The 15634-nt window shown below is 45.9% G+C and overlaps 1 long non-coding RNA gene across 1 annotated transcript; it reads left to right on the top strand.

Annotated features, from left to right (window-relative positions):
* Positions 1–1420: 1420 nt before the first annotated feature.
* On the top strand, positions 1421–13276 carry LOC135983695 (uncharacterized). The gene is made up of 2 exons (XR_010601439.1): positions 1421–11753; positions 12659–13276. It is a non-coding gene; the product is annotated as an uncharacterized LOC135983695 (long non-coding RNA).
* The last annotated feature ends 2358 nt before the right edge of the window (positions 13277–15634 follow it).

Below are 15634 nucleotides of genomic sequence, written 5' to 3'. Positions count from 1 at the left end.
AGTAATCCAATGTGAAGGTTACAAAGGCATGGATAATGCTGGTGGGGCTGGCATCATGCACTGGAAATCACAACCTCCTCGCCAAGAAAAGATGCTGACAATGGCAATATTGCCAAGCCAAGGCATTCAAAAAAATAAATAAATAAAAATCAGAAGTCAGGCTCCCCAAAATCATTTTTTTTTTTAAATAAATGGCTTCCTTTTTATTTGCCTTCTGGTTTTTAAACTCTTGGGCCATACTCAGCTCATGCATTTAAATTTTTCTTTGCAATCACAGGGGCTATATATATATTGTTTTTAAATGTAAGCGGAGATTCTTTTCTATTCACTCAGTTCCAAGAGCTGGGGCTGTAAGAAAACCACCAAATATTTCAAGTCTCATGATAAAATTGCAAGAGTTTGCAATACTATGATACTCTAATTTAGGGTTACCACATCTTAGGGTTACCATACGTCCTCTTTTTCCCGGACATGTCTGGCTTTTCGGCACTCAAACCCCCGTCCGGGGGGAATTGCCAAAAAGCCGAACATGTCCGGGAAAATGCCGGCCAGGCACTTCCCCTCCCGCAGCGGCTCTGCTCCTCCCCTGACTCTTCGGCTCTGTTTAAGAGCCGAGCTGCCCGAGCGCTATGGGCTTTGGGCAGCCCCCTTGCCTCCGGACCCCAGCCGCCGGCCAGGCACTTCCCCTCCTGGGCTCTGGCGGCGCAGGGTCCGGAGGCATGGGGGCTGCCCGCAGCTGGTAGCGCTCGGGCAGCCCGGCTTTTAAACAGAGCCGAAGAGTCAGGGGAGGAGCAGAGCCTCCGGCCACGGCGGCTCTGCTCCTCCCCAACTCTTCGGCTCTGTTTAAGAGCCGAGCGCTACTGGCTTCGGGCAGCCCCCATGCCTCCGGACCCTGCGCCGCCGGAGCCCGGGAGGGGAAGTGCCCGGCTGGGGGCGCAGGGTCCGGAGGCAAGGGGGCTGCCCGAAGCCCAAGCGCTACCGGCTTCACAGTTTGCCGGGCAGCCTCCAGACCCTGCACCCCCGGCTGGGCGCTTCCCCTCCCGGGCTCCAGCTGCACTGGGGAAGCGCCGGCCAGGGGCGCAGGGTCTGGGGGCTGCCTGGCAAACCGTGAAGCCGGTAGCGCTCGGGCAGCCCTTTCCGCGTGGCTGGGAGTGGAAGGGAGGAGGGGGCGGAGTTAGGGCGGGGAAGGGGCGGAGTTGTGCGGGGCCGGGGGTGGGGAAATGGGCAGGGCCAGGGCCCGTGGAGGGTCCTCTTTTTTTTTATTTGTTAGATATGGTAACCCTATATGCGGCCGGCATTTTCCCGGATATGTTCAGCTTTTTGGCAATTCCCCCCGGACGGGGGTTTGAGTGCCAAAAAGTTGGACATGTCCGGGAAAAAGAGGACGTATGGTAACCCTACTCTAATTAATCATCATGAACGTTTTTAATACATTTCAGATTGAATTTAATCACAAATAACCAGCACACAGGATGCTGATTTAGTTCTGGAGTGAAGTCTGTTCTCACATGCATCAATTATTATGTCCTGTTTAATGTGGTTCCATGGTAGATACTGGTCTCACAATCTGCCATTACAAATTTCCTTGCTAATCTTGAAATGGTAGTACACTTAAATTTGACTTGCGAATCAATGTTTTCACCTTACTATTCTTAGAATACCATAAAAATGACAGGGATGATGTTAAATTGCAATAGGTTAGAACCACTTTACTTTAGCCATTAGTGTAACATTTCAGTGGGCTAATATGTTAATCACGTCAAAGTAAATGGAATGATTTCTCCAAGGAGAGAAGCTGGTCTTTTTTAAAAAATAATAAATTATGGCTCTCTAACATTTCAAGTCTGAATATTATGTTGGCATTCTTGATGGAGATTATCACTGTGTAATAAGCAAGTGAGAAGAGTTAATTTGTCATGTGATTTGTTTGTTTGTTTGGTCATACAAACAGTATTCTTCCAATTTCAGGATTTCTATATTTGATTCCTTAGCAATGCTCAAGGCTTAGAGGTACCTTGTGATAAGACAGATGTCAGAAACCTTTCAGTGGTTAAAGCAGTGGCTTGATGCAGATAGTTATTTTATATAATAGAATTGGGCACATAAATAGTAACACATTCTATGATGTTCACAAGTTTCCATAAACAGTGTGCATTGTGATGATTCAATATTCAAGCTGGTTGGATTAGACAACGGTAACAGGGCATGTTTCTGCTTAATTGAATAAGCATAACTGATCAAATCAAGCTTCCTGTGCAAATATTTATGACCACAATCACAAAAAAAACAAAACACTGAGAACAAAACTCCCTCATTATATTTATTTATATTCTTCTCTGGGGAATGTCAAAGTTTTAAGGAGGAGTAAACTACATTTGAATAGATTTTCAGACAGCGCGAAGTATGCCATTTGATTGTTTAGAGTAAGTGAAATGCATTGCTGAGGAAAACATCAGTGCAACTATCTCACTTCTTGTTTATCACGGTGCCTGGTTAAGGGAATTCTGCTTTACTACATGCGACTTTGCTCTTTTTTCCCCCCTCACAAGTGGCAGCAAATAGTTCTAGCTCTAGTTTTTAAAAATTTTTAAATTAAAACCAGTGCTTGTATTTTTGTCTCAACATAGCACACAAACCAAAAACTTATTTGGCAGGTTGTATTTCAATGGGGAGATCTGCTATCCAAAAGTCTCTGGATTTGTTTATAGTAGTCGTACACTCAGCCGAAATGCACTGTCTGGTGAAAATCTTTGTTGGGAAAGAGCAGTAATGAGCACTTCAATTGCTTCCTGTTCATCACTACTTGAAACACTGACAAGAAAATAGGAATAAAATAAGGAGACCTGGCAAAGGGTTCCAGCTGTTCAGAATCCAGCAGCCTGATCCTGCAGGCCATTGTGAAATTCTGTGGGCATCTAAACTCACTTGGCATAGCAAAAAGTTCCCTAGGCGCCAGTGTTTCTGCCTTTGGGCATGTGCACTGTTGCCCCATTCTAGGCATCTGGGTGCATATCTCCCACCTAAGCCCCAGAATGATTCACAAACCAGGTTAAAGGTGCGGGGGAGAGGAGAAGGATAGGCATTCAGCCACCTAAGTCGCATGTAGGGCTGGATCCAGTTGGCATGCTCAGAGGCCACCTACCAGATTGGATCCCATTCAGAATCTGGCTGGAGCAGGAGGTGATGCTACCCCCTTTATAGCTTTTAGCCCAATGGTTAGGGCACTCACTTGGACTGTGATAGAACCAGGTTCAATTCCCCTCTCAGGCAGTAGTATCCGAGGTAGAAGCCAAACTTGAACACCTTAACAGAACTAAATCGGGCGGACCGGATGATCTTCATCCAAGAATATTGAAGGAACTGGCGCGAGAAATTGCAAGCCCGTTAGCGATAATTTTTAATGAATCTATAAACTCGGGGGTGGTACCGTCGGACTGGAGAATAGCTAATGTGGTTCCTATTTTCAAGAAAGGGGAAAAAAGTTACCCTGGTAACTTCAGGCCTGTTAGTTTAACATCTGTAGTATGCAAGGTCCTGGAAAAAATTTTGAAGGAGAAAGTAGTTAAGGACCTTGGGGTCAATGGCAATTGTGACAAAATACAAGATGGTTTTACGAAAGGCAGATCGTGCCAAACCAACCTGATCTCCTTCTTTGAGAAAGTAACAGACTTTTTAGATAAGGGAAATGCAGTGGACCTAATATACCTCGATTTCAGTAAAGCGTTTGATACGGTACCGCACGAGGAATTATTGGTTAAATTGGAAAAGATGGGGATAGATATAAAAATCCAGAGGTGGATAAGGAACTGGTTAAAGGGGAGACTGCAGCGGGTCATACTGAAAGGTGAACTGTCAGGTTGGAGGGAGGTCACCAGTGGAGTTCCTCAAGGTTCGGTTTTGGGTCCCATTTTATTTAATCTATTTATTACTGACCTCGGAACCAAATGTAGGAGTGGGCTGATAAAGTTTGCGGATGACACAAAGTTGGGAGGTATTGCCAATTCGGAGAAGGATCGGGATATTCTGCAGGGAGACTTGGATGACCGTGTAAATTGGAGTAATAGAAATAGGATGAAATTTAATAGTGAAAAGTGTAAGGTGGTGCATTTAGGGATGACTAACAAGAATTTTAGTTATAAGCTGGGGACGCATCGGTTGGAAGTAACAGAGGAGGAGAAAGACCTCGGAGTCCTGGTTGACCGCAGGATAACTATGAGTCGGCAATGTGACGTGGCCGTGAAAAAAGCTAATGCGGTCTTGGGATGCATTAGGCGAGGTATATCTAGTAGGGATAAGGAGGTGCTGCTTCCGTTATACAAGGCACTGGTGAGACCTCATTTGGAGTACTGTGTGCAGTTCTGGTCTCCCACGTTTAAAAAGGATGAACTCAAACTGGAACGGTACAGAGAAGGGCCACTAGGATGATCAGAGGAATGGAAAACCTGTCGTATGAAAGGAGACTCGAGGAGCTCGGTTTGTTTACCCTAACCAAAAGAAGGCTGAGGGGGGATATGATTGCTCTCTTTAAATATATCAGAGGGATAAATACCAGGGAGGGAGAGATTATTTCAGCTCAGTACTAATGTGGATACGAGAACGAATGGATATAAACTGGCCGTGAGGAAGTTTAGGCTTGAAATTAGATGAAGGTTTCTAACCATCAGAGGGGTGAAATTTTGGAACAGCCTTCCGAGGGAAACAGTGGGGGCAAAAGACCTCTCTGGCTTTAAGATTAAGCTAGATAAGTTTATGGAGGGAATGGTTTGATGAGATAACGTGATTTTAGTCAATTAATCAAAAGCTAGATAAGTTTATGGAGGGAATGGTTTGATGAGATAACGTGATTTTAGTCAATTAATCAATAGCATGCCATCGCTGGTAAATAGTATCAATGGTCAATGAGGGTCTGGCTGGAGAATCTTGCCTGCATGCTCGGGGTTCTACTGATCGCCATATTTGGGGTCGGGAAGGAATTTTCCTCCAGGGTAGATTGGCAGAGGCCCTGGAGGTTTTTCGCCTTCCTCCGCAGCATGGGAGGTTGAAGTCTTTAAATCACAGGATTTGGGGACTTCAACAGCTGAGTCAAGGGAAAGGGGGTGGGTCAGCTTTTGTGGCCTGCATCATGCGGGAGGTCAGACTAGATGATCATAATGGTCCCTTCTGACCTTAAAGTCTATGAGTCTATGAGCAGAGGAGCAAGGGTCTCCCACCTCTCAGGAGTGCTCTGACCACTGAGTTATGGGTTATTCTAATGTGGGGCTCCCTCAGTCTCTCCTGTGGAAGCTATTCCACTGTGGATAAATATTGAAAGAGTGAGTGGAGCAGGGAGACCAGACCCTGGGTCTTCCACCTAGGGTTGCCAGTTTTGGTTGGACGTATTCCTGGAGGTTTCATCACGACGAACTCTTTAATTAAAAAGATTAATCTTTAATTCCTGGAGGGTTGGCAACCCTATGCGCACCTCCCAGGTGGGTGCCCTAACCATTGCACTACAGCGTCATTGTTACGTTCTCTGAGGAAGCCCCCTCCTCAGAATAGCCCATCTCTCAGTGGTTAGGGCACTGGGAGACCCCTGTTCAAACCTTCTCTCCCCTTCTGCCTGAGGAGGAAGGAATTGAACCTGGGTCTCCCATATCCCAGGTGAGTGCTCTACATACAGGGTTAAAAGTTATCTTCCTCTGGCCATTTTGCATGGAGCAAGGCAGACACCTAACTAATTTCTGCAAGAAACGTCTTAGGCACCTAAGGAGACAGGTTCCCCTTTGTGGATCACTAAGCAGAGATAGACCCCTGTCTCCAAGAGGGGTCAGGGTTAGCACACACCTGTCATTAGCATACCCCATTGTTTAGGGAGTTGCTGAAGGTAGGGTGCTAGCTTTTGCCCATTGCATTTTGAGGTGACGATATCTTCCCACTTATTGGATAGGGAGCCTAGGTGCCTAACTCAATCCTTGTTGATCACAGTGATGTTCCTGTGATTTTTCAAGGTGCCTAAAGGTTAGGCACAGCAATGCCAAAGTATCTTTGGGGATCCAGGACAAGATTATTTGTGGAGGGTTTTTAGAATTAAAATTTTAAATATAAAGCTAGCTGTTAAGTAAAAGTAGATATTAATGTCCAGTAGCTATACTGCAGAAACAGCTAATTGTGACAAAATATAATTAATTTAAAATTTAGTTACAGCACAGTCTTAACCACCTATGATGAACAACAAATAGAGCACTCAGTGATGTGCCTAATGAAGCCACTAGAGCAAGGAAAAAGAAGGGAACAAAGTCTGTGCAGTAATCTGGGGAAAGAGTTGAAGTTATCAGAAGAAGCTAGTTGTGATTATATCAAAAAGGAAAGTAGGAAACTTAACAGTGCCACCAGTCTCTAGGGAGAATACAGTTTGAGGAAAGCATGTCTGTCAATTTCTTCTTTACTAGATGATTCCATTTCAGAATCTGTGATTTGTTTAGTTAGAGGTGGCCTGGTCACTGGAGACCTGGGTTTGACTCTGTTACTACTGTGACACTAGCCGCTACTGATCTATTTAGGTTGTAAGATATTAGGGACAGAGACTGTCTTATCATATGTTTATATATTGCCTGATCTTAGTTGGGGCTTGTAGGTCCTATTATTTTACAAACAGTAGTTTCACTCCTCAATCAATACTTTACTGTAGAAGTTTCTTCATAAAGGATGTATCTGAAAACATCAGTCTTGTTATCCTGCATTACCCCAAACTTTGCCAGGAAGGGGCGAGAGATCCCTTCCTCAGTAAACTATTTATGTTCAGTAGGTTCCTTTTTTGTTGAATGGAGAGACTTAGATTAGGAAAGGTTTTCAGTTTAATGAACACTGCAAATTTCAATAGCCTTTTAAAGTAAGCGTTAATAAAGCAGTAGTTCAAATACTGTACTCTCTTGCTCTTTGCAGAGCAGAGCTTTAGAAATCTACTAGTATTCTCACTACTGTCCCTGTAGCTCATGCCAACAAGCACAAATGACAGATCATTAACAACAGGTCAGATAGCTTTTAGAATCATTTAATAGACTTTTGTCTGACCTGAATTCCCTGAGCTGGTATTGTTTCCATGACAGCAGCCACAGGTATGCAATAGAACACTTCTGAATTAATCTGCAGAGAAACTGAAACACTTGAAGTGTCGCTTTTGAAGCATCAGATTTCATCTTCTAAGCAAGCTTCAAAAGTCTGTAGCACATTCATAGTAAGGCAGAAGGGAGGAGGTTTGAAAAGCTATTTTTAAATTCCTTATTTTTGTAACAAACTAGCTGTGTGCCTGGTAACCCTGCCCTTTGCTGGATAGAATCACTTATGGGCCTTATGATTCAGAGCCATGACAGCTAACATAGATTCTTTTAGCTGAAGCATTCAGAGCAGAGGGATCTCAGTTCTGTCCCATTATTCAACAATATGACAATTACTAAATACAGTTTTACCAAAGATGTGTTATAATGTTCTTTACCAATAATCTCCCAGAGGTCCTTAAATTTGTAATGCAAGAGTTGGGTGGTTTAGTTACTACGGGGGAAAGCCTCAAAATAGTTAACGTTTAATAAACTATTTTTATACAGTCAACACTAACTAAATATAGTTGCTCTTTCATGTGGGTGACATTTGAAGATGAGGGAATAAATTAAACCAAATATGTCCAAATTTAATCTGTTTACAGAATGTCCTGAATGGATTGTGAATTTCTCAGATTTCTATTTCTCATTACAATCTTAAAGATAGAATGATCATGAACAGTTCTCTCTAGATACAGAGAAATCACAGTTATCTAAATTCTGGGATCTCTGAAATTCAGAAACCCCCAAAAATCAAAATTTCAGTTTTCCAATTTTCAGAGATGCCCCACAACCCATTTTGATAAGAGGAGTAACCTGTATTTGGTAACTGAGCTGTGCTGCCTAACTCTTGTTGGTCACTGACTTCAATAGGAGCTGCAAGTGTTCCCCACCTGGTAACATCAGGTCACTGGAAAACTGTCACTTGTATTTCATGAGTGGCTTTTCTTACAAAATTGACCAAGTATATTTTTTGGTTGATCGTTCCTAGGATTAAAGTTTGGGATACATTTCATCATAGGCACAAGATTATTCCAGGTTATGAAAGTCTTCAACTCACTATAAACAGCAAACTGCATATATTAGAAGGAGGGGCAAAAGCAGTACTACCTGCAGGTTTGTGAAACTTACTATTCTGCAGTTAAACCTTCTACAATTCTATTCTCCATCCTGTTCCAAAAAGTACTATCAAGACTGAATAATAAATATGAAGAGAGACTTTACTGTAACTCTTTAATTGTATTTGTTCTAGTGGTATTAAAGCCAAAAACTTCTTGTAAAGCTAGTAAGATTACGAGAGGTCTGAGTTGTAAGAAGGGAGCAGGGCCATTGTAAGCCCTTGAACCCAGCATGTGGCTCTAGTAACCCGTTTTACACCTCCCCCGGGGGGGACACATGAAGCAGGTGGAAGGGGGGTGGTCTGTGCACATGGTGCCAATGGCCAATCCCCCCTTCTCAAGGTAACAAGACAGGAACTTCCCACCCTTGGGCCAGATGAGAGCCAGACTGGGCTCCCCCTCGCCTTCCAAACTAACCCCAACCCAGCAATCCATCCCCTACTCTAGAAAAAGCACAGCCTTCTGCTACCAGCTAATGTAACTAGTCCAGTAGCTAAAATAGTAAGAGTCTGGTCTGAGCCATAAGATTACAGGAGGAGGTTGTTAGTTGTAAATATATTTTACCCCTCTTTCTCAACCTGTGATTCAGAAGATAGGGAGGTAGGAAATAAGTGATTTCAACCTGCTGTTCAAAGGCTCTGCCTCATTTGGAAGTACTGTAATGGTTCAGCCATCACTATTGTTATGAATAGGACAGCTTACCCTAGGCATTTGCAGCACAATGTGAAAATATTTACTGTGAGCTCACAGGCAGACTTGCATCTTTGGGCTGGTCTACACTGGGGGGGTGGGGGGGGTGTCTATGTAAGATACGCAACTTCAGCTACGGGAATAGCGTAGCTGAAGTTGACGTATCTTATTTCAACTTACCTCAGGTCCTCATGGTGTGGAATCGACAGTCACGGCTCCCCCGTCGACTCTGCTACCGCCGCTCACCCTGGTGGAGTTCCGGAATCGACGGGAGCGCATTCAGGGATTGATACATCGTGTCTAGACGAGACGCGATATATCAATCCCCAATAGATCGATTACTATCTGCCGAATCGGCGGGTAGTCTGGACGTACCCTCTGACTAGGACCTTATGGAATTGCCCTTCTTAGGAAGGAAGAGGTGGAATTTAAGACTAAGCACAAAATTTGACCTTACTTTTATTTAAAAAAGACCCCAAAAAAATTTTTTTTTGGTAAAACCAAAATGTTTTGGGAAGACATCAGTTTCAGCCAATCCAGGTGACAGGTCAAGGGTTGCAAAGCTCAGAAACATGACCATTTTAATTTAAAAGCTGATGTTTTGACAACTCAGTTTTGTGAAAAAATTCTCAAGGTTTTGGTTTTGTTATGCAGAAGTTTTTGCAAATCAGAATTGAGTTTGTCTAGTTCTAGTGGAATTCTGTATTCAGGTAAGAGTCTTAATGAACTCTGCAGTCTAGCAAGAGTCACGATGCAAATATCAAAACTGCTTGTTTTGAAGCCACCAATATCTGTCCAGCCAGAAACAGTCCATTTGGTTTAATTAGGACAAATTATGTACAGTGGTCTGACGTCTTTATTTCTTTTAGGTGAAGTAAGTCTGTGGGACTTGGACAGCTGTTCAGTTATGTCGGTCTTTACACCTGACAGCAATATCTTCTGCCTAACAGTAGCGCTGGACAGGAAGACAATTCTTGTAGGTATGAGTGACAGCCCTGCTCTTATCATCTTGAAAAAATCAAGTGCCAAAGTCACTGTGAATTCTACTGATAGAGACTTATTTGGAGAAGAATCTACTAGCAGTGAAGAAGAATCTGAAGGAAACTAGAGAATATCAAACGATTAAGGAATCTAGAGATATTGATACTTAAACATTTAGTACAGGGGTGGCCAACCTGAGTCTGAGAAGGAGCCAGAATTTACCCATGTACGTTGATAAAGAGCCACAATAATACATCAGCAACCCCCATGAGCTCTCCCACCCACCGGCAGCCCCGACGATCAGCGCCTCCCCCTCCCTCCCCGCACCTCCCAATCAGCTGTTTTGTGGCATGCAGGAGGCTCGGAGGGGGAGGAACGAGGGCATAGCAGGCTCAGGGGAGGGGGTGGGAAGGGGTGGAGTGGGGGCAGGGCCTGTGTCAGAGCCAGGGATTGAGCAGTGAGCACCCCCCCGCACATTGGGAAGTTGGTGCCTGTAGCTCAAGCCCCGGAGTTGGTGCCTATACAAGGAGCTGCATATTAACTTCTGAAAAGCCGCATGTGGCTCTGGAGCCACAGGTTGGCCACCCCGATTTAGTATATCTGAGGTATCTACACCCATAGAATGGGTGAAATCCTGGCTCCACTGAGGTTAGTAGAGCCAGGATTTCAACCAATTTGTCTTTGCCTTTGAGACTAATAATGCAACACTTAACCACTTTCATCTAATGACCACAAGTTGTTGCTGCCCCAATTATGTACAATGCACATCATTTTAAAACCAGTCAATTGAAGTAGGTAGTTACACCAGGGATGCATCTGGCTTTCACACTTCAGCAAATGTTTCATGTATTCTTGCATAACAATAGTAGTCACACATATCCCACTCCATTAATCCTTAGACATGTGACAAAATCTGAAATAAAGAGAATTACTCCTGTGAGTAAGGGTGACAGAGAGGCCCATTGGTGGTTTACTACTGTGTCAGCGCTTGTCAGGTCTGACATACTCACTGCCCCTCACAAACTGCTGTCATGATGTTTATCTAGAAAGTAGCATGTATTAATTATATGATTGGAAAAAGGCAAATGTAGTGCCTATCTTTAAAAAAGGGAAGGAGGATGATCTGGGGAACTACAGGCCAGTCAGCCTTACCTCAGTCACTGGAAAAATCATGGAGCAGGTCCTCACGGAATCAATTCTGAAGCACTTAGAGGAAAGTGATCAGGAAAAGTCAGCATGGATTCACCAAGGGCAAGTCATGCCTGACTACCTAATTGACTTCTATGATGAGATAACTGGCTCTGTAGATGAGGGGAAAGCAGTAGACGTGTTATTCCTTGACTTTAGCAAAGCTTTTGATATGGTCTCCCACAGTATTCTTGCCACCAAGTTAAAGAAGTATGGGCTGGATGAATGGACTAGAAGGTGGATAGAAAGCTGGCTAGATCATTGGGCTCAACAGGTAGTGATCAATAGCTCCATGTCTAGTTGGCAGCCGGTATCAAACCGCCCCAAGTGTCGGTCCTGAGCCCGGTTTTGTACAATATCTTCATTAATGATCTGGGAGTGGTAGATACGCTGGAGGGTAGGGGTAGGATACAGAGGGACCTAGACAAATTAAAGAATTGGGCCAAAATAAATCTGATGTGGTTCAACAAGGACAAGTGCAGAGTCCTGCACTTAGGATGGAAGAATCCCATGCACTGCTACAGACTAGGGACCGAGGAAGATGAGGATGAAGATAATGTAGATAGCTCACAGCAGCAAGGAAGTGGAGAAACCAATTTCCCCAACAGCCAGGATATGTTTGTCACCCTGGACCTGGAACCAATAACCCCCGAACTCACCCAAGGTGTGCTCCCAGACCCTGAGGGCACACAGGGGACCTCTGGTGAGTGTACCTTTCTAAATATTACACATGGTTTAAAAGCAAGCATGTTTAATGATTAAGGATTAATTTGCCCTGGCAATCGCGGCCAGTACAGCTACTGGAAAAGTCTGTTAACGTGTATGGGGATGGAGCGGAAATCCTCCAGGGACATCTCCAGAAAGCTCTCCTTCATGTACTCCCAAAGCCTTTGCAAAAGGTTTCTGGGGAGGGCTGCCTTATCCTATCACGCCAGGCCAGTAGCACATAGTCTGGAATCATTGCATAACAAAGCATGGCAGCGTATGGTCCCGGTGTTTGCTGGCAAGCAGACAACATCCATTCCTTATCTCTCTTTGTTATCCTCAGGAGAGTGATATCATTCACGGTCACCTGGTTGAAATGGGGTGATTTTATTAAGGTGACATTCAGAGGTGCCAGTTCCTGCTCGGCTGAACAGAAATGTTCCCCGCTGTTAGCCACGCGGTAGGGGGGGAGGGGTGAAGTGATCATCCCAGAGAATTGGGTGTGTGTGTGGGGGGGGGGAATAGTTGGGTTTGTGCTGCATGTTAACCCGGAAACCGCAGCCCCTCCTTTTACATTGCAAACCCATTTTAAATGGCCAACCCAAGGGGTGCTTGGTATGGGAAATGAGGGCGCTACTGTTTGAAACCATTCCCACATGTTAAGGTTAAAAAAGCCAAAAGACTGAGGCTTACCATGGCTGCCTGCAAGCCGAAATCTGTTGCCTGGCACTGCGTGAGTGATCTCTCACACCAAACCGGCAGGCCCTCAATATAAGAGGAAAAATGCGATCTTGTAACGAAAGCACGTGCTGTGTAATGTGAACAGCAAAATTTAATGTGAAAGAGTGTACCCATTCTCTAAAATGTGTCTTTTTTAACCACCTCTCCCTTCTCCTCCACCAGCTGCAAATGTTTCTCTTTCACAGAGGCTAGCAAAGATTAGAAGGAGAAAACGGCGGACTCGGGATGATATGTTCTCAGAGCTCCAGCTGTCCTCCCATGGTGACAGAGCACAGTAGAATGCATGGAGGCAGTCAATATCAGACTACAGAAAAGCACAGTATGATCGAGAGGAGAGGTGGCGGGCTGAATCGCAGGATGAACAGAGCAAGTGGCGGGCTGAAGATGATAGGTGCCAGCAGCTTGCAGACAGAAGGCAAGAGTCGATGCTCCGGCTGCTGGAGCATCAAACTGATATGCTCCAGCGTATGGCTGAGCTGCAGGAAAGGCAGCAGGAGCAGAGACCGCCGCTACAGCCCCTGTGTAACCAACAGCCCTCTTCCCCAAGTTCCATAGCCTCCTCACCCAGACGTCCAAGAACACGGTGGGGGGGCCTCCGGCCACCCAGTCACTCCACCCCAGATGATTGCCTGAGCATCAGAAGGCTGGCCTTCAATAAGAGTTAAAGTTTTAAACTGCAATGTGTCCTTTTCCTTCCCTCCTCCCCCACCCATCCCGGGCTACCTTGGCAATTACCCCCCTAGTTGTATGATGAATTAATAAAGAATGCATGAATGTGAAGTAACAATGACTTTACTGCCTCTGCAAGTAGTGCTCAAAGGTGGGAGGGGAGGGTGGGGTGGTTGGTTTACAGGGAAGTAGAGTGAACCGGGGGTAGAGGGTTCATCAAGGAGAAACAAACAGAAGTTTCACACCGTAGCCTGGCCAGTCACAAAACTCGTTTTCAAAGCTTCTCTGATGCACACCGCACCCTGCTGTGCTCTTCTAACTGCCCTGGTGTCTGGCTGCGCGTAATCAGCGGCCAGGCGATTTGCCTCAATCTCCCACCCCGCCATAAATGTCTCCCCCTTACTCTCACAGATACTGTGGAGCGCACAGCAAGCAGCAATAACAATGGGGATATTCTTTTCGCTGAGGTCTGAGCGAGTCAGTAAGCTGCGCCAGGGCGCTTTTAAACGTCCAAATGCACATTCCACCACCATTCGGCACTTGCTCAGCCTGTAGTTGAACAGGTCCTGACTCCTGTCCAGGCTGCCTGTATACGGCTTCATGAGCCATGGCATTAAGGGGTAGGCTGGGTCCCCAAGGATCACGATAGGCATTTCAACATCCCCAAAGTTATTTTCTGGTCCGGGAAGAAAGTCCCTTCCTCCAGTTTTCGAAACAGACCAGAGTGGCTGAAGACGTGAGCATCATGTACCTTTCCCGGCCATCCCACGTTGATGTTGGTGAAACGTCCCTTGTGATCCACCAGGGCTTGCAGCAGCATTGAAAAGTACCCCTTGCGGTTTATGTACTCGGTGGCTTGGTGCTCCGGTGACAAGATAGGGATATGGGTTCCGTCTATTGCCCCACCACAGTTTGGGAATCCCATTGCAGCAAAGCCATCCACTATGGCCTGCACGTTTCCCCAGAGTCACTACCCTTGATATCACCAGGTCTTTGATTGCCCTGGCAGCTTGGATCACAGCAGCCCCCACAGTAGATTTGCCCACTCCAAATTGATTCCCGACTGACCGGTAGCTGTCTGGCGTTGCAAGCTTCCACAGGGCTATCGCCACTAGCTTCTCAACTGTGAGGGCTGCTCTCATCCTGGTATTCTGGTGCTTCACGGCAGGGGAAAGCAAGTCAAAGTTCCATGAAAGTGCCCTTACGTATGCGAAAGTTTCGCAGCCACTGGGACTCGTCCCACACCTGCAACACGATGCGGTCCCACCAGTCTGTGCTTGTTTCCCGGGCCCAGAATCGGCGTTCCACGGCATGTACCTGCCCCAGTAACACCGTGATTTGCACATTGCTGGGGCCTGTACCTTCTGTGAGGTCTATGTCCATGTCAATTTCCTCATCACTCTCGTCGCCGTGCTGCAATCGCCTCATCGGCTGGCCCTGGTTTTGCTTTGGCATGTCCTGGCTCTGCATATACTCCAGGACAATGGGCGTGGTGTTCATAGTGCTCATAATTGCCGCGGTGATCTGAGCGGGCTCCATGATCCCAGTGCTATGGCGTCTGGTCTGAAAAAAGGCACAAAACTATTGTCTGACGGAGGGAGGGGTGAGTGACGACATGGTGTACAGGTACAGGGAATTAAAATCAACAAAGGTGGCTGTGCATCAGGGAGAAACACAAACAACTGTCACACAGAATGGCCCCCCCGCAAAGATTGAACTCAAAACCCTGGGTTTAGCAGGCCGTTGATTTCATGGAGGGAGGGGGAAGCAAATGAATACAGAACAAATCTATTTTTTAAATCTTAAGCTGGCAGCCGATAGTGCAGCATGACTGATAGCCCTCAGCATCTTCTGGGTGCTTGACAGAAAATAGCGTACTACAACTGATAGCCGCCGTAATCATTGGGAAGGCAGCAGAATACGACTGGGGGACATACGGAGTTTCAACCATCATCTGATCGAACTGCAGTATGACGACGACGGATACCAGTCGTAATACACCATCTACTGCCAAAAGGCAAGGGGCTGCTGCTGTGTAGCAATGCAGCCCCATATCTGCCAGCCCCATGTCTGCCAGCACCCAGATCACTGATGAAGGCTACCAGTCATACTGCACCGTCTACTGCCAAAAGGCAATTAGCTGCTGCTGTGTAGCAATGCAGTACCACGTCTGCCGGCACCCAGATGACATATGGTGACGGTGAGCTGAGCTGAGCGGGCTCCATGCTTGGCGTGGTATGTTGTCTGCACAGGTAACCCAGGTAAAAAGGCGCAAATCGATTGTCTGCCGTTGCTCTGAGAGGGGGAGGGGCCTGACGACATGTACCCAGAACCTCCCGTGACACTGTTTTGCATCATTCAGGCATTGGGATCTCAATCCAGAATTCCAATGGGCGGCGGAGACTGTGGGAACTGTGGAATAGCTACCCAGAGTGCAACGCTCCGGAAGTCAACACTAGCCTCGGTACT

Source organism: Chrysemys picta, chromosome 5 (assembly GCF_011386835.1).
Source record: "Chrysemys picta bellii isolate R12L10 chromosome 5, ASM1138683v2, whole genome shotgun sequence".
NCBI lineage: Eukaryota > Metazoa > Chordata > Testudines > Emydidae > Chrysemys > Chrysemys picta.
Note: the sequence above shows the minus strand (reverse complement) of the source record. Positions and strands in the feature narration are given on the sequence as shown.